Source organism: Aedes aegypti, chromosome 2 (assembly GCF_002204515.2).
Source record: "Aedes aegypti strain LVP_AGWG chromosome 2, AaegL5.0 Primary Assembly, whole genome shotgun sequence".
Lineage (NCBI taxonomy): Eukaryota > Metazoa > Arthropoda > Insecta > Diptera > Culicidae > Aedes > Aedes aegypti.
The window spans coordinates 336,282,389-336,302,297 of NC_035108.1; the positions used below are offsets into that span (position 1 = coordinate 336,282,389).

At 37.0% G+C, this 19,909-nt stretch overlaps 1 protein-coding gene across 5 annotated transcripts in view; it reads right to left on the reverse strand.

The window, feature by feature from the left end:
- The window catches only part of LOC5566917 (receptor-type tyrosine-protein phosphatase-like N), a 131,752-nt gene extending 114,739 nt beyond the window's left edge, over positions 1 to 17,013 (reverse strand). For 3 of the 5 annotated variants that reach the window (XM_021846030.1, XM_021846031.1, XM_021846028.1), the window contains exon 1: positions 16,057 to 16,734. The gene's annotated coding sequence lies outside the window, so the exon portion shown is untranslated. Of the gene's footprint in view, positions 1 to 16,056 lie in introns of all 5 variants that reach the window. The other 2 variants (XM_021846029.1, XM_001651281.2) reach the window with 2 other exon arrangements.
- Between the last annotated feature and the right edge of the window lie 2,896 nt (positions 17,014 to 19,909).

Genomic DNA, 19,909 nt, shown 5'->3' on the forward strand with positions numbered 1-19,909 from the left:
AGTCAGCATGCTGAATATATGCCATGTGATAGCTGAGTCGGCAGTGATCAGTCAACGCTCTGACCAAGAGACTGCAATTCTGCCTTTAAAGAGTTGTTAAATACTTCCCAAATTTTGGAGATGGTTCAGTAATGTACAATTTTGTTTGACGACACGACTCCAAACTATTCCAATCTTGCTTGAGCTGAGTTGCCGCCACAGAATTGATCTGAAGCTTCGAAATCGGAATAGCTGGCTCAGGGCCAATGAAGTCATGCGATGCTCCATTGTAAGCTATCTCATCAGCCATTTTATTTCCAGTGATGGAAGAATGGCCAGGTACCCACACAATGTTAGCAGAGTTGACTGAATTCAGTTCCTCAATATGAGTTCGACATGTGATAACAAGCTTCGGTCTTGAGTTGGCCGAAGTTTTAATAGCAGCCTGACTATCTAAACATTACTGTATGACTTTACCCATTACGCACTGTTGTAGTCACGCTGCCACACGATATACGAACTCGACAACGTTGGCAAAGAAATCTCTCAGCTAATAAATGTGGAAGTGCTCATAAGAACACTAAGCTGAGAAGCTGGCTCTGTCCCAGTGAGGACGTAGTGCCAAACAGAAGAAGAAGTCTTCAGAAAGAGTGCAATATTTCTGATTTGGTTTTTCATGAAAGGACATTGCTAAGCCTAACATATGAATGTATTGAGGTGTATAAGGCTATCCATGAGAAGTTTTCGTGATAGGACTGACAGCTAAAAGTGTGAATGCAACCGAAATGAAAGAGTAAACAAATCATGCGAGTATTATCGGAGCTTTACATTTTCCTTTGTAATCGAAAAGTCACTCCGATCGCGAAACGTCAAAAGCACATGGTAAACAAAAAAAACAGCTGATCGCAGCGAATATACCCCATTAGGCATAAAGACGTTAGGCATAACCCAGACAACCAGAAATCGCATGAAAGTTCACGTTACAACTCGTTTATTCATACTAATTACATCAAACCCGCAAAACACCGTGGATAAACTCGTCAGATAGATGACCTTCCTCGCATAAAACACTTCTTTTCTGAGTTCACTTGTACATTTTGTTTCGTCTCGTACACTCGTACAAACAAAATCGGATCACTCCGTAGCAGCTGTCAAATCAACATTTGTTATCATAAGTTAAGTCGGATAAGATCACAGGTTAGTTCGGTAGAAAATTTATACAGTCGCATTGTATGTTATTATTCATCACATAATGTATGCACGCATATCGCCTCCACTTTTGTACGTAGAAGGCCTTTTCGCGACATCTTATAAGTGAAATGTTGCACATACAAAGCCTCCAGTTGATTTCGTTATACGTACATTTTGGTTGTCTGGTGTCGTGGGTTGAGAACCACTGATCACCGAAACCCACAATCATAAACAAACTCAAAGGCCATCCGCCTGAAACCGACCAATGCACTCGAAAAGTGTAAGATATTGAAATTACAACCATATGCGACAACCGCACCCCAAGTGCCAGAATTATTTCCATTCCTTTTTCCCTCCTCCGCGTGAGCCCTACACGGACGGGCAAACGAAATCGAAAGGTTTCAAATTGCATCGCCCTGGCCGGACCACCGAGATACGAATTGCCGAAATAGCAAGATGCACATTTTTGGGCACGGACCACCTAGGCATACAAAATGCCACATTTGCAAAGATGAATAATTTTTAAGTATGGACTCCAGTTGTCTCATTCTCACCAATAGAAAATAGATTAAGCAGTTAAACATTGTAAGCTTTTGTAACAAGATATAAACCCAGAAACGACGAAATAATAAACAGATTCTTACGAACCAGAAACTGGGAAAGGAGTCTCGACTTTTATTGAGTCCTTACTGGTGATAGCTCTCGAGCTCACCATAGTTTGGATACTCTACAAAGAAAAGACCTTCTCCAATATTTCTAAATACCGTAGGATGCCACACTGGGAAGGACGTTAGGCATAAGGATGTTAGGCATAATGGACGTTAGGCATAAAGACATAAGGCATAATGGATGTTAGACATAATATACGTTAGGCATAATTGACGTTTGGCATAAAATAACTTGCGCCTGTGCCATTTGAAACTCGTCTTATATTGAAAAATTTTCGGGCCCCTTTACAAATTCAATTACGATGATGGGGGTGGGTATGTGTCCTTAAGGTGTGACAGCTCATAAAAAAGTGCGATGTTCATACAAAAAGCGTTACGAGGAGGTGGATTGATTGGCTGGTATTAAATGACTTTTTTCGGTTCTATGAAATGTGACCATAAACTGAATGACAGATATGGAAGAAAACTGGTTGTCATTGTTATCATTTTAAAATCCAGCTCAATCCATTTTTGTAAGTATCAATTTAAATTTGCGATGTGCAATCAAAGTGTTATTTGTTTCTAAAGATGTTTATTTTAATGAGTATATGCCATTTTTTTGTTATATTTCTCTTACATAATTGAATTAATTCTAAAGAAGGGAAATCTTCCATATAAATATTAATACTTACAGTGCAAATGAGTACCTTGAAGACAATAATCGAGAGGCAAGTCAACAATTTATGATAGGTGATATTATCTTCAGCAATAATTTTCTGGTAGTATGGCAACTATCTTCTTGGCGTTATATTGCTACTTCGAGTCTGCTCATCAATTAAATGTAGTGAGAACGGTTCCTTTGCTACTTATGCAAACAATTTTCAATGATTTTCAATCAATTTCTTCGAAATTCGTCGAGTTTGAGAAGTAAAATTTGATTAAATATTATTTTAATTACAAAAGTCAAGTTCAAATTCAACATAGCACAGTATGCATTTAGGAGCAAAATGATATTCCCAATGTCATTGCATAGAGCACTTACAACTTATCTGATTACCCAGTGTTACTCATAATCAATCAACAGCAAGTCGAAACGAAAATTTCGGATGGAAATATTTACATCTACAATTCCAAAAACTATTAGAAAAACAAGAATACAAATAACAACATATATTGGAAGAAGGTGATTCCTCAAACAGTCTTTTCCTCCAGCCGTTTAATTAAGAACAGTTTACTTATAGAAGAAGGGAAATTTTCTGATTGAGACATTAGCAGCACTAACTCCAATAATTTTGTTGGCATCAAAACTATAAAGAACAGCCTTCAATTTAAAGAAGGGATAATCTCTGATGAAAAATTTGCCAGTTATATGTGTAAAACCAAACCCAAGAGATGAGCAACATATCATGTACAGCGTCGTTCTTATTCTTGGCTTTCTCATTTGTGCACGATACACGATTATGCTTCATGGCCAAGAAAGTGAAGAAAACGAAAAGATCCTGGATCGACTAGGAACCGAACTAAGATACCTTCAGCATGGCTTTGCTCTATGGTCGCAGAAGTTGCCAGAAAGGTAATGAAGACCTTTTACAGCATCATAATGCTGATCGTTTAATCAAGTTTTGTCCTAGAAATTGACCTCAAAGGATTCAAAACTATGGGATGACTGCAAGGCAATCGCATTTCAAAGGACACGCTTTAGATCTTTAAAGCTGGGCCTGGTATAGTGGTTAGAACTCACGCCACTCACGCCGAGGACCTGAGATCAAATCCCATCCCCGAGATAGTCACTTATGACGTGAAAGTCATAGTAACGACTTTCTTCGGAAGGGAAGTAAAGCCGTTGGTCCCGAGATGAACTAGCCCAGGGCTTAAAATCTCGTTAATAAATATAGAAAAAAATATATCAAAAAAGTCAGTACACTTTTCCAGTAAACAATTTCTGTTTTCATTTTGAAAATTATGCCTATCGTCCATTATGCCTAACGTCCATTATGCCAAACATCTATTATGCCAAACGTCCATTATGCCTATCGTATTTATGCCTATCGTACTTATGCCTAACGTCGTGCCCCCGATCGCAGCTGTCTCATGGATTGCCTTATTCGTTTTTTGCATAAACGTTAAGAAATCATTTTTGGTCTGTAGTGAGACAACAGTTCTAATCAGCGGGGCGAAAGTTCGAGCCATATAGGGCGCAGAGCTACTAGGGCACTTCCATGATTCACTTTGACATGGGGGGTTTTTCTCGACCGAATTTTCTGAAACTTTGCACTGAAAAGCGCATTAGTATGACGCATATTGCGGCCAAATAGGGTTTCGATCTATATCCCCGTAAGCGCTATTATTCGTCGTATCATACTTAAAATGTTCCACTACGGCGGATATTCCAACTTACCTGCAACATAGATTAATTTACCAGGTGTAATTTTGTGAAAGCTGTTATGGTTCGTACACTTGTATACCGAAAATGCAATAAAACGACTGTATTTCGATAAATAACTGCAGTTACGAATACAAGTTTCTCTCCGTCCCCCTGTGCAACTTACATTGTCAGGCACTTATTTTCACTATGTAAACCTTCGTACTTCATCACTGAAGGATTTCATTTCAATCACACGCCGTAAAAGCTCTATAATTCATGAAATTTTATGAAATTTCCTCAAAAACCGCGTAAAATTGAGAATGTAAACAAAGTTCAATCCTTGTCGGTAATCCGTGTCGGTTTTACCCTGATTACCCCTATGAGTTGAGTTTTGACCACACACACCTTAAGTTGTGAGATGAATCTGGAAACTGATTGAGACAGAAATGACAACGATACGCGAATTTAGAATACGGCAAGAGTATTAGAGTATTTCATTAGAGTAAGGTGGGGTAAAAGTTCGACCTTAGTGGTATAATCAAAGTTTCCAGAAAAACAATAGCAATTGAAACAAAATAAATACCATACAGTAAGTCTCTAACATATTGGCCATAATTTTGCTGAACAAACTTATGTCAAAATATTCACCCATTATTAGTTATAACAGTTTCAAAATTGATTGTCATAAACGAACTTTTGCCCCACCGGTGGGGCAAGAGTTCCAATCAAGTGTGGGGCAAAAGTTCGTTGGCCAAACCACAAAATATCGATACTTTTATGACAGGCATACTTGATATTAGCCGTAAACTTATGTTTACCGAAAAATACACACTAAATTTTCATCAAAAAATTTTCCAAAAAAGGATTAATCGTAATATACCTAAAAATAGCAGTTTTTCGCAAAACTGAGTGAAAATGTTATATTTTGGTTACCTTTTTCGCACAATCAGGCGATTTTCGATAAATTTAAAGATAAAATGTGGATTTTAGACAATTTGCAAGATTTTCCGTGAGTTTATACATGGGTCGAACTTTTGCCCCGCTGATTCGAACTTTTGCCCCACTATGGGCCAAACATTGATTCCAAGCATTTATGCAAAAACTAATACACCTCAAAGCATCCTTATGATGGGTCTAGAAACGCCCTCACATAAATTATTGAATAAGATTTTATCTATATTTCGTTCCATGCATCGAAAATTCGACCAAAAATTACAATATTTACGTCAAAAAACAACAAATAGCCATAACTTTTTCTAATCTTAATCTCTTACTTGAATAGCATTCAAACCACCATAACATTTATAAGTTTTGTTTCAAATTGAGCTAGAAATCTTAAAAAGAAACTCTTGCCCCACTCGAACTTTTGCCCTACTTTACTCTACATTATTTCCAAAAAGACGATCACGATTTTTTTTTTAAATCTAATTGCATAATGCGAAAGCCGTTTTGGAAAAAACGGTTTGGCATCGGTTTGTATCAGCATCATTTACTGCAATTCTGGGAAAATTGCAGGCTCTCACTTATAAAAGCTTAATACGATGAATACTAGTGCATCACCCTATGAACTCTGTAGCTTTCAGAAAACCCCACTGACGAAGTGAATGAAAAGTGCCAAGAATAGGAATACGGCTCCCTATTACCTCACAGGAAAACTTTCAAAATGTCTAAAATTTATAGGGTAGGCCCTCAAGGGAAGATTTAAATCAATGAAAAATCCTTTTATTACTGTAATATGTTAGACAAAAGCTTTCTATTCATGTTTAGCAGAACAAATTTATTCACTGGTCAGGATGCAGGGGTAGCGAATACTAAATCACCTGCACCAGTATTGGCCATGTTTTTACTTTGATTTCTTATGAGAGGTGGTGAATTCAGGAACACCATGGTAAAATAAGGCCTTCACATTCAACGTCAAAGTGTTTTCACAGAATTCCTCCATTTTAAAGTGATTAGCTATTCCGTTTCTCATTAGCGTACTTTTCATCAATAAAATGAGCAATATAGCACGCTCAAAAAAGAGTTATGAAAACCGTAAACTGTCAAAAATACACCGTGAGGTATCACCCTATTTACATGAACGTTCTCGGAACTAGGCAACGCGTTCATATAAACATGATCTAGTTAACGGTGCATTTTTGCTTGTTGACGTGTTCATGACTGCTGTTCACGGACACGAGAACGGATTTTTTCCTGTGTAAAGGCCTACTTTTCCTAACAAACGAAAAAGAAAAGTGCTACTTTTCAGCACTGTTTTGAGAATGCCCAACAAAATATCTGATTGTCTATTACAGCCATTCTTCAACTGTATTTTCTATTACTAGTTACTTGATCTTAAGCCATTGGACGATCCGAATACGAGTCGTGTGTGCGATTCTGATTTGACATCGGGTTATATCTAGGTATAACAGGTATAACGGGTATACAATGAGGTATAACATTCAATGCGGCATCTTATCTGACCTGTCCTCGAATGTCTGATAGCTTCCACGTTTTTATCAATTCAGCGTGAAAATTTGTGACAGCCATGTGGTATGTATCTGAGAGAGAGAGAGGAAACAGCTCACTGACAGTTGGCATGTTTTCTTGCCTTATCTTTGACTTCTTTTTTGAATTCTTGGATTGAGCACAATGGTCAGATGAACTTATTTTGGTCAATGAGAAATTAATTTTGGATGAGAAAATAAAAAAAAATCAATAGAAGTTTGGCAAACTTATTTATATTTAGGTATTCAATGTTTTAAAATGTGAAAATATCGAAAAACACCCAGAAATTTTAATAACGTTTACTTGAATTTTGACGGATTTTCACGCTCTGCTCTTCGAATGTGCCGGTTTTCCAGTGACAGTTGGTGACAGGTTCCCTTGACTTTTGGAAGCTTGCAATCAAAGCTAGCTGTCTCCTCTCTCTCTCAGGTATATAGGGGGAGATCCCCCAGTACCGGACAGCACCCAATACCGGACAAAGTTGAAAAATTGAGAAATCATGGTCCAATCAAGATGGTGTATTAGAAGAAAAGAAAGCTATTATGGAGACTAATGTTTGCGTAGAATAACATATCCTTGAAATATGTATGTATTTTTAATTAAGTAGAAATGTTTGAAAATCTTAACAAATTTGACGTATCGCCTTAATTTTGAGCCTATTTAGTAATTATTTTGAACATGGAAAAAATACTTTGGATCACGCAAGCATGATTGAACAATACTAATTTGATAGTATGAATGTATTTTGTACCATAATTGAACTAAATATGGACAAATTACAATTTTGGTTAAGAACCTCCTGTCCCCCAGTTTCGGACAGCTTGATTTGTTATATGATATCTTTGTAATTATTGCACCAGTGTCTCTAAATACATTCATTTTTCATGGATTCCGTCGATCATGGTATAAAACATGCATTAAAATTAAGAAGAATGAGCATTCAGAACAACATCGTAAAATGTGCTATTTTTCATCATATATGAAACACGTTTTTGATGCACATCTTGCAAACGAATAAAAACTCAAATTGTTCTTGTAAATGTTGCAAATGCACTGAATTGGCACTAATATACTATTCGTAAACCAAAAGCATTCAATTATGTTCAAATTTACAGAATTTGTGGCGTTTCCACATCGTGTCCGGTATTGTGTGCCACCTTTCAAGATCGATCAATTTGGTAATAAAATACATTATCAAAATGCAATGTCAAAATTCATATTTATATTTTCAAATATTTTTTTGTACACTATAAAAATGATAATAGGGTAGGTGTACCAGTTATGGCCATAGTGGTTCCCTATTTCGCCATACGTGATATTTCGAATGCCTTTACATTTTGAAAAATCTTTTGTGTTTTAGCAGTAAATTAAAGAATAAATTTTGATGTTAAAACACTCAAAAAGATTAAAAATATAAAAGTTCTCCAAATTTTGCATATGGCCAAATAGGGAACCACTATGGCCATAACTGGTACACTTTCCCTACTTATCATAAATGGGTAACACGAGCAAATAAAACCAATATTTTTGGAATTATGAATATAGTGGCTTAAGTGTCCGGTACTGGGGGATCTCCCCCTATGTAGGTATCCCAACCTATCTGATTGAAAATTATTGAGCCTGTACGAAGCATGGATGTCCACGTGGGTTTTCTTGAAATATGCTAGCTCCTAGATACAATCCGATTACATGGCTTTTTTCGTAATAACAAATAGCAATTTTTGTATGCAACTCGTTATAAAACTCGATAAATGTATGACTCGTGCTGAAAAACTCATCATTTTGAAACTTGTTGCATAAATAACTGTTCTATAATCATATTCATGAAAATAGTACGTTGTCTGTGTCTTGGGGCCATATTGACAAATCTTCACCGAAGAAATTATACACTCAGTTGAGCTCGACTAATTATCATTCTTTTTACCAGGATCCGCACAACCGAGCAGTCAGCAACTGAATTTTAACTGATATGTCAGCTAAAAATAATTTGTTTAAACACAGCATCTTTGGGTGCCGTTGACATCAAACGTCACTTTTGCTGAAATAAAGCAAATGAATTTTAAGGCGAAGGAGGCCGTCATTGAAATTGGTACTGAGCGTCGATGATTGTGGCTAATTTGTCTACCGATTGCAAATCGAGAAAATCACTTGTCATATCTGAAAAAGTATCAGCATACTTTCTACATGTAAGCGCAAGTAGTGATACTTTTCTGACTCAATATTACCTACGATTTTTATCACTTTGAAATTGCAAGCTGCAAAATCATCAAGGCTGCCAAAACAAATGACGGGATACTCAGCCTTAACCGAGATTTGCACAGCTGAGATCGGCATTCTGATTAAACGTTCAATGATCCGTCAACGTAATCGAAACTTCAAGACAAGTTATTCGATGAAATTGTGTTCACTGTATTTCGGTTAAAGAACAGGATATAGTGAACACATTTTTGTGCAATTTAATTTGATTTTAAACGAAAAGACTGCTTTTGTAAATTCTGAAGTCAATGACGGATCCTGCTTCCTTAAGGCGAAGTAGACCGTCATTGATGTTAGTACACAACATTGATGATAGCAGCTAAAATACAGGATTACGAATTGAAGAAAATCTGTTGGCCTTGCACTGACATAACTGAAAAAGTATCAGCATACTTTCTGCATGTGAGCGTATATAGCAATACTTTTCTGAATCAATATTAACAATGGGGCCTGAGTTTTATCACTTCTTCTTCTTCTTTCTGGCATTACGGCTACGTCCCAGTGGGGACAGAGCCTGCTTCTCAGCGTAGTGTTCTTATGAGCACTTCCACAGTTATTAACTGAGAGCTTACTATGCCAATGACCATTTTTGCATGCGTATACTGTGTGGCAGGTACGAGGATACTCTATGCCCTGGGAATCGAGAAAATTTCCAACCCGAAAAGATCCTCGACCGGTGGGATTCGAACCCACGACCCTCAGCTTGGTCTTGCTGAATAGCTGCGCGTTTACCGCTACGGCTATCTGGGCCCCTGAGTTTTATCACATGAGCTGTAAAGTAAACATGGCTGCTAAAACGAATGACGGGCTATTTAGTGTGTATAACTTCTGATTCTAAGATATATTGTATTGTATTGTGATTTAGAGTCACCACCAGTGCAGGGACTTGCCATGACGTACCATTTTTCTTAATTGATATTAAGATTTCCGTCTGGTGGTTTGACTTTCAGACGCTCGCCGCGGACTGTTGGAGAATAATGAATGATTCTTCTCCGTGATTCGGACCTAGTATCCACGACTTCCTCATCCAGCCCACGAACTACTTCCTAAGCAGAAGCGGTAGCCATTAGACCACAAAACTCTCATTGTATAACTCTGTGTTTTTTTTTTCATACGGGCTTATCTGCATTCATCGATTTCTCTTCATCGTTGCTCTCTTTGCATTAAGTATTGCAGAAAACTGATTCTCTTTCCGGAATATATGTTTGTGCTTTAGGTTGAATAATCACTATATCTTGCTTCATTAACAAGAAATATTACAGATTTATTCAATTTAGCGAAGTTATTAGCGAAAAAGAGGATCGATGAAGAGAAATCGCTAATATCAGTAAGGCCCTATTGAAGTAACAGCACAGAACTGCTTCTAAGATATACACCCAAAATAGTTGTTTTTGGATTTTTTCACAAAAGCCCCTCTCCGCGATGAACCACGCTTCTTTTGAATCATATACCGTACAACGGGGTAACTTTGATAATGCGGGTAACTTTGGTAGTGCGAGACCCCCAACATACTAAACGAAATAACGAAGTTTCTGTCAACTAGTTAAGAAAAACGAATGCAAAAGTAAAGAGTATTAACATGACACTTCATTTCAAAGCTATTTTCGTTGGAATCAAGTGCATTTGAGAATTTTTATGCAAATATGAAAAATTTACAAGATTTTAGCATTTTTGCAACGCTTACAAACAATCTGTTCTACGACCACTATTTGATAAAGTCATAATGAGTTCGTCACTTACCCATGATAGCCTAGTTATAGTAGAACATGAATTCGGTCTCAAATCTCTTAGCGAAAACCATTTTTACACACTGGGACCATTTTTGTAATCTAAGTCAGAAATTTCCATATAGCGTTAAACGCCTAGAGGTATGCAACGCCCTATAAATGTTCCGTAATTCATTCAATCTTGTTCGATTACTCCATTAACAAAGTTACCCCAAAACAGAAAACCGACTGTCGATTATATGAAAAATTATATATCCATTCAGAATAAATCATTTGACAATCTATCAAGTGCAATCGATAGCTAGGATATCAGTACTTGTTTTTAAAATATAAATTGTAATTCTTTGAAACAGCATGCATAAATATTGAAGTTTTCTTCGAAAAAACTATCAAAGTTACCCCGTTTTACGGTATATAAAATCCCAGAGTTGTCTGTCTGTCAGTAACGCTTTGAAATGTTTCACCGAAGAGTTTCATTGATCACTACAACAGCAATCTGAAATTATTGTTAGTCCATTACAATTACAATTTGAGGAGCACTACAACAGCATATTCTACAGTTTTCAGAAACATTGTTTTTCACAGTGTAGTAAGAACTTCGTTCGACATATGCAGACAAGATATGAGATGAATGTGCGCCAAATATTCGAGTTTTTTTCCGTTTATCCAGTGAAACCTCCATAAGTCGATGTTCAATAACTCGATATCGTCTCATGGATGCTTTTAAAAAACAAATTTTATTGTTACTCTTATGCTCCTTTAAAACAGTTTTCCAAACTATTCCCGTTCCATAAATCGAAGTAGTCGATGTCACTTCATCACAACTGTGATTTTTCAAGTTGATAATGAATTATAAAGCTGAATATTGTAGAAGTTTCAGCAAGATTCTACTCCTCAATAGAATCTACTGGAACTTTTGAAATGTTTCATAACGTATGAAACACTACAACAGCATTAAATATAATTTCAGATTAGAACATTAAGGCCACGTGCTCCCATGAAGTATGGTCAAAGCATAAATTTAGGCGATTTTGCGGGCATTAGTTCAGTGTTTTTAAATGTAAAAATTTTGGAAAAATTCAAATGCTTACTGCACTGTTCTATGCGAAATATAGCATCAGCAAATATTACCAACCCACAGTAATACGGAAAAGGTCACCGGGAATAACATTTTCTGATGACATTTTTTACAGAGAAGGGTGATATCAGCAATATTCAATTGTAAAAGTCACGTGACATCATTTAACTGCTCTGCATAAGTGTCATGCGCTTTGAAAGATTATGCATACCTCTTCGCTATAAAATTTCGTTGGAACGTGGCTAGCCACGTTGGGTAAGCTAGTTTTCTTACAACAAAACCTGAGAGAGAGGAGACAGCACACTGCCAGTTGGCATGTTTTCTTGCCTTCTTTGACTTCTTTCCTTAATTATTGGATTGTACACAACGGTCATATGAACTTCTTTTGGTCAAAATAATATTCACTTCTTGTTGTTCATTATGAAGAACGATATGAATATATACAATTAATAGCAGTTTGGCAACACACAACTATATTTAGTAGACAACAGTTGATGACAGGTTCCCTTGACTTTTGGGAGCTCGCAATTTATGCCAGCTATCTCCTCTCTCTCTCAGATCAAAACTACATTGACTAATGTTTAAATTTTCAATACTCGCAAGCGCCTCCTAGGGGTCATGCACAAATTACGTCACGCTCCAAGGGGGGGGGTCAAGGCAAGCGTGACAAGCCTTACAAACTCATACAAAAAATGTGACAAAGGGGGGGGGGAGGTGGTCGAAAAAGTCGAAATTTAGCGTGACATAATTTGTGTACCATCCCCTAGTTATAAAATACCGAACCACCCAAGCATGTAGCACATAGTCCCAAACCTAACGAACAACTTTGCCGAAAACAGCGACTTTCGAAATGTTCTATATTGTGAGATATGTGAGTTTAAAAAATAGAATTATAAGTAGTAGAACGCTAGTGGCGCTGTTATCACAAAATAGAGTTATTTTATTAAAACTTATTGTTGAAGTTTTTGATTGCTTGTTTAAAGCCATATTGTAGAGAATGTTTTATTTTGGTCGAAAAAATTTATTTGACACTTATAGACCCGGTACTCAAGCTGTCAGAGCGTGGCAAACTAGATGTTGGTCACACGAAAAGTCGCGACATTAGCGGTCCGTCCCACTCGGGCTCAGATTGGGTACCACCTAGGAGGGAGGCACCGATACTACACACGAAATATGACATGATTTTTTTTTCAAACTGCAAGAAAACTACAGCTTGCCAACGACAATCAAGGCAGACTTGATGAAAATCGCTAGTTTTCTTTTGTTGTGTACCTTCCACCTTTTCGGACAAACATTGAAAAAGGGCCAAAGTTTTCTATGCATTTCATTTTCGTTTTTATTAGAAAAAGTAAAATGATGCGTATTTAAGTACTTTATATTCAATCAGAATAAAAGGTGCTATCGTGACATTACTTTTGAATAGGCATGAATAGCTTATCAATCGATTTTTTGTCACATTTGATGAAATGCCAAAAAATGTTTTGATCAATTACGCACTTTTTCCATGTTTGTCCATTGTTTGAAATCCGGGCTCACAGTGACAGTTCGTGACAGCAGAATCTCGGCTCACTATGACGTACAGAAATTTCGTATCGGTTTCTCCCTCCCAGGGTACCACTTCTAGTACTGCATTTGGTCCCTCGGTAGTGCAAAAGGTACCCAAGTTTGACAGATCGTAGTACACTTTGAACGGCATTCTAGATTACCTTATGAGCCATAAAATTTTGGGCAACTTCAAGGGACATGGGGGTCTTTAATTTGTCTTTGCTTCTACTGTTCAAAATATAGCACCTCCTAATTGTAGAATGTTGAACTAAGCAAACATGTAGAGTAAAGCGAAGTATGCACTTCAACAGAAAAGTAATCGCCTATCTCGATGCGTGGAAAATTTCTTGCTAGAAATGGTAAAGAAAAGCATTTTTCTTTGATCGCAGTACGCAGTTGAAAAGAAATGTCATTTCAAATGGAGCTCACTGTAGAAAATTTCTTGACCATTTCTTGCGCAGAAATTTTTACTTTTCTTGAGCGGAACAGCATACTTAGCTTAAGCCTTTGGACTCATGGGCAACTTTGCCGAAGACATCAATTTAAAACCATTCTAAGATCTAGTTACAGTGGGTTCAATATCACTCACATAAACCTAACTTTTTTTCGCACAGAAATGAGGTTAATGGAGAGCTCTCTTTGTCTAAGTTGATGTTTTCCCATTCGTAAATCGGGTGACAGGCACGTTGGTACCTTATGGCCACAAGAAAATCAAGGCATTTTCATTACGAAAAAATCCTGAACCGATCTGTAATCGATCCCAGTTACATTCAGTATGGTCTTGCTTTGAAGCCGTGGACTTCTACCAAAAGGCGTTTATTTTGCTAAGGCGTTTTCATTATCTTAAAAATTTTCGAAATACGCCTAATCATATGTAAAATGTCCAAACAAATCAAGTTTTATCTAAGTTTTGTAAATTATTCCTGTCATAAAAGTATCGAAATTTTTCGATTTAGTCAGTGAAGGATAGGTTTGAAGTTCATTTCAAACAATAGATTTGAAAACTGTTTTAACTAAAATTGGGTAAATATTTTGACACAATTATGCATGAGCAAACAGCAAAATTTAAATCAATTTGTCGAAGATTTGCTATGGGATATTTATTTCTTTTCTGAATATTTTTCATTTAGATTAGAAGAAATCCCAAAACAATCGTGAATTTAAATCTGGCTGTTTTAAAAATATTTTAGAATCTTATCTCTTTAGGGGCTTGTTTAGAATAAAATTTATGAAAATCCACCGAGAAAATTGACAAATCGGAAAATGCAAATTGTAAGCCACGCAGTGTGTGTTTTTTTAAGCGTACTGCACGGCCTACTTGACAATACAACGTATGCATGGACAATTAGTTCGTCATAATACTAAATTATTTTGTTATTTTAATAATCATTGACACCGAACATCTTCATTGATTAAATAAATTGGAATCTAAAAACTAATATGAAAATGTTTCTGATTCTTTGCGTAGCAATAAAACAATAAATTGTGTTAAGCATTAAGCAGAAATTAAGAGTGACCAGAAAAAATATATATTAATCCATTTCAACAAAAAACTGGGTGAGTCAAACATTGTTTGTATTTTTCTCGTCTATTTTATGATTACGCCCAAAAAGCTTTTATTAACCAAATGTATAGCTCGTTATTTCTGAGCATATGACTGGCCGTACAAGCTATTCAACAACGCTATAATTAAGAAAAATTCTTTGTCCATATATCAGTGATGGTGGTTTGAATGTTAGTTCATTAATTTGGCTAGAAACAACTTGCTACACACCTGGTTACCAATGTGTTTCCCCAATTTATGCGAGATTTATTTTTAAATAGCAACTCCAGTTTTCTGATAAATATTTAATTTTTGTCTGTCAATTTTGAATTTAAGTTATGCAATTTTGGAAAACTTTTTACCGTTTTGATTCGAAATCCGAATAGTTTCAAATTTCGAACACTCTACTTTGTATGGAAAACATTTCACAAGTTTCCAATTTGAAAGCTCGCTTCAATAATCCTTATTCTATTTATATTTCTGAAAATTTTAAACTTTAGATGTCTCTCTAATATCAATGACTGTAGCATTCTAATTATTATTTTCATTACCTGTTCGGAATTCGAATCAAGGTGTCCAAATTATGAGGCAAAAGTAAGGAGACGTCTGGAATAAAAATCATGAAAAAATCACACATTCCGATTTATTTAAAATTATTCAAGTTACTGAAACGTAATCTTTACTCATCAATCGAAAGTTAAGTATTTCGAAAACTTGATAACACTGAGGAATTATCCAGAATAATTTATTTAATACGCTCTATGTCGACTTGTACCTCACTGAACCCGCAAGTGTCCGTAACATGAATCAAAACGGTAGGTTTTCCCATGCGGCCAGCAGCTCTGATAAGAAAATGTGATTTGGACCGCAATATTCTGCAGTTTGAGCACCACTACCATAGATAACCCACTAACTGTTCAGTTCACTTGACCTCACTCTTCTGGGCTGGTGCTTTTCCACCATTTGATCCATGCTCAGTTATGGAAAATATCTACTTCGGAAAAACGATAGCAGCAGGTGGGATGGTTCAATCAGCAAATCGCCACACTCGCAGGAAGAGGATTATCGAAACGGGATCCATCTTGTCATATAGAGACAATGAACAATGACGATCACCAGAAATAGTCGCCACAGCCATTAGCGTGGGTGGAACTTCGGAAAAGGTCAACTTCTTCTGTTTTGCTGACGGATCTGAACAAATGGCTCCGGGCTTCAACAATAGGGGATAGTGTACTTACCGAAATCAGATACCAGCGGATTCGCGACTGATTGACGTACTTTGCGAGGATTTCTCCTCCCTTCAAGTGTGGTTACGTTTGTGAGGTTGTTCGTTCCTAGGCAAAAGCTAGCGAACGCCTAGCAGGAATCCATTAATCCCATCGTCTTCGCTGGAAACTTGCACTTTTCCAGCCTGCCAGCCACTGTCACTTTGCCACAGAGGGACGGCCCCCACCCGTCCAAATCACTTACTTCACTTCTCCGCCACTATTGGGTGCTTTTTTTTTCTTTTTTCGATGCAATGAAATCTAAAATTCACTGGTAATAGAACTGAAAAACCAAAAAATGGAGGAAATTTTCCCAGGTGAAATCAGAGACAATATGTTTGTCCCAATGCTTTTCACTTCACCTTTCCAGAAGAAAAATCTGCTCAAGACTAACTCAAGACCCTCTGCCTCGGAGGAGATCCTCCGCGTAATGATAGATAAGCTTCGACGGCAACTGCGAGAACGGCACTGAGAGAAGATGGAAGGCTCTATCGAATCGACCCGAGAGATAATAAAACACTCATGGAGCTGCCTGGTAATTCACGATTCACGTCACCCACGATATCACAGATAAGTGTGTAAGTATCGCAATAACTTTTCTCCTTCAAGTGTTCGTCCTATCAAGGCAAAAATTGCTTCTCTGCACTATGAACTCACTGAACGTAGAAAGTTCCCGTGTCCAGTGTCCGGATCTCGTCTGCTCTGTTCCGGTTCCAGGCTGCGATTGTTCAACCCTGAGGGGGTGCCCTAGCGTGGTGGTCTTCAACGATCCCGAAGGCTATGACGTAGATTGCTTCCCGCCGACCTCAACGCCTCTCAAATTGTGGAAAAAACTGAATGAAATTATATCGGCCCTGGACTAGCCACCAAGGTTTGTGCGTGGGTGGGTGTGCTTGCTTGCGATGCTGCTGCTGATTCGAAACACTCTGTTGCGCTTTTCCGCTTTTCCGCTCCACACCTAGTGGGGGTGCTTGCGTGGTCGTGCTTCCCTGGATGGAACAAACCATAAAAGTTATACTCTTCCTCTCTCTGTCTCAGGCTCAACTTTCACACTTAGAATCAGTTACATAGTGTATGTGGAAGTTTTACGCAGTTGCCGAAATTTGTTTTGTATTTTTATGCAATTTTGCGTCAGGGTAGATCTACGCATGATCAATTTGTAAATCTAAGCTTATGCAAAATTGCGTGAAAATATACAAGAAATTTTGACAACCGCATAAAACTTACACATCCACTGTGTAACTGTTTCTAAGCGTGTGGGAAATGAAAGTTTGATTTTTCCACGGCGATCGATAGAGCTTCACCACATGTTTATCAGGTTCGCTCCTGACGGTCACGGGCCCAATCTCTTTTGCTCTCTCTCCGGACGCATGCGTTTTCCGGACGTGCGTCGCTGGGAAGAGGAAGCAGCTGTGTGCGGATCGTTTCATTCAGCCTACACTTTTCGGGAAGCGAATCATAGGCGTGATTGGTATAATTTTTCATGGGATGCGAATAGGGTTTAATTTTTGATTATAGTTTTCGAAACTCGACTGAGACAGTTTACCGAAAAACAATCTACAAAATTAATCATTTACTATTTCACAATTATTTTTTTTTATTATATTAAAACATCTCACAGCAGGAAAAAAAAGGTAGCAAACCGACGAAAAATTCTGTATCTTGTAAACGCAACACGAAATCCTTAAAAATACATGTATTTTATGTAAAACTGTAACGATTTGCTTTTTCGGTAATTTTTTATACTGGGAAAATGTAAATCATAAAAAATACCGAATTTTCAGCTTTTTGATTGAAAACATCTGAGGTTTAGTAATAATTTTTACTTTTTACTGAACTACGGTAGCTGTCAGACCCAATTTTGCAACATTACCGAACAGACCGAAAAGTCAGTAAAAACAATTAGGCTGATACAACAAATTTTAAATTTCTTTTATGTCCGAGACCACTTGGAAGGTACGAGGGGGGGGGGGGGGGGTTGTTAAAAATAAATTAGGACCAAAATATTAAAATGAAACAAGTAATTTTTTCTAATTATTATTTTTAATGATAGTTATTAAACATTTTTCAATCGTCCTCTTGATCATTATTTTACTTGTTTTTTTCCTTAAAAACTAAAAAAAAACCTAACTGATGTCAAGAAAATGATGAATCTTTTTTTATTCTCCCATTCATAGTTTTCGGATTTTCGAAGGGGGGGTGACATAAAAGAAAATTAATATTTGTATCAGCCTTACTGACTGTTTAGTAGTTGTAGTTTTTTTACTGATTTGTCGTCAAAATCAAATAAAAACAAACTGATGCGCATGTGGGATTGTGTCAAATGAGAATCTGCTGTAGAATCATTCGGCGCCGAAATGTGCAGGGATAAAGATGGGAAAATTTTGTCGGGCGGACGCGAGATAATCGAAAGATGGAAGCAGCACTACGACGAACGTCGCTGGAGGCAATATGACGTTTAATCACCCTTCTGTTTCCTGCTCACGCACGAATATGGATTGTTTTCATACGGATACCGTTTTCGTATGAAAACAACAAACAAAAAATCCCATTTGATCTTGTTGCAGGAAAGAAAAGGGTGCGAGCGCCTTATGCTCACTAGATGATGACGATGTGAAGTGGCGATGGTTTTTAACAGAAAAATGTTCTAAGTGTTACGTCTGTTTGTCTGTGCTTTTCCTGCACATATTTTGCGCTTTTACGATGTATCTAGTCGAAATTTAGTGACAAAGTCAACTATTCTAAGCAACCAAATCGGCTCAGCTAATTTTCACATTTAACTTTGGTAAATTTTAGTGGATTCCATTCGCTCCCAAAATGTCAATTCATCCGCTGCACGAGGAACAAAGTTTTCCTAATTGTTGAGTTCATTTCACCGTTTATACGTTCAACCCAAAAATTCTCGATATTCTTTTTCTCCCACACGAATGTTATCAGAAATAGAGAGAGCTGCATCTACTCAATACGCCAAAATAGGGTAAATACAACTTTCTTATTTTTGGGTTGAAAAAACAAAATTTTTCGTTAAATCAACCCAAAATTGAGTATATTTTTCTAATGGAATAAAAGGCAAACTACCTAGCGGAGACCTGAAAATTTAGTCAAAATCAAGTAATTGGACTCAACTACGGAATTGCGTTGGAACAACCCAAAATTGAGTAGAATCCCGTCTCGGTGTGGGTTGTGCTGCTGTTGTCATCTTTCGAAATTAAAACTTAATACATTTTATTACGACTTCTTCTTAAATCTTAATAGCTGAACAGATCGATATATAAACGTAGTGCTGTAAGTTTTCACAATTTTCGGTCAAAAATCACTTCAATTTGTTAAATGATACAAAATAACGGTATTTCAGTTCAAGGGTAATGCACAAATTATGAGTGATGTGAGCAAGATCAATCGTGTTGCGCGTTGCTCGCGTAGTACGGTGAAATAGAGTGGTGGATCGCGTTAGTAGTGTTTGATCTTTTGTTCGTATCGCTTACTCTTGCTCAGCGTACAATGCGTTTCTCGAATAACATCGGGAATCCACACTCTTAAAAATAATGAAAATTACTCTGGACGTAATTCTGGTTATGACTGAATGACACATGATGTAAGTGATGGAACGACACAAAAACGTGTCCTTGAAGATGTATTGAACATAAAATGTAATTTTACATGTTAAAGGATACGAAAACGATGGAACTGTGATCGACATTTCCCAAATCAGACACTAACGTTTTTGAAATTGGACTCAAATTTACGTCATTCGGCTCGCTTCTTTTATGTGCATCCCAAAAGACGTAAATCACATTATTTTTTGGTACTGTGCAGTTAGGCATGA